Here is a 528-nt window from a genome sequence, read left to right on the forward strand (position 1 = left end):
AAATGTTTTTTCTTGCAGTGTGTTTACTGTCTTCATTTTCAGTTTAATTTCTTGAACAGAAAGTTTGGAGAATCAAGGGATATTTTGATATTTGCCGATAATTATTTTTTTATTTTCAACAAGGATTATAAAACACGTTTTTTTCTTCGTGGTAAATTATCAAAAATTTATTCGATGACGTATTATTTACAGATAATATGGTACAAACTGTGGAATTCAAAACATTATACAAAGTGCAAGCAAAAAGGCTGAATGTAGAATGAAAGTAATGCCATTTGTTTACTAGTGTTATTAGTTGTATACCACTTGGCTACCAACGGCAGGCATGTGTTTGCGGAGACCATAACAGAGTGGTCGGGTTCTCCTGGTCAGTCTAGCAAGCGCGCCGCATGCACTGCTGCGGGAACATACATGGTCGATTTCTTATGCACGCTGGGGAGAGAGAGCTTAAATTCTATCAGTATCGTCTAGCGAAATGACCATCAAAGATAATCTTCAGAATTCTATGAATGTTACAAAATAACCTAA

This window comes from Penaeus monodon, chromosome 28, assembly GCF_015228065.2.
Source record: "Penaeus monodon isolate SGIC_2016 chromosome 28, NSTDA_Pmon_1, whole genome shotgun sequence".
Lineage (NCBI taxonomy): Eukaryota > Metazoa > Arthropoda > Malacostraca > Decapoda > Penaeidae > Penaeus > Penaeus monodon.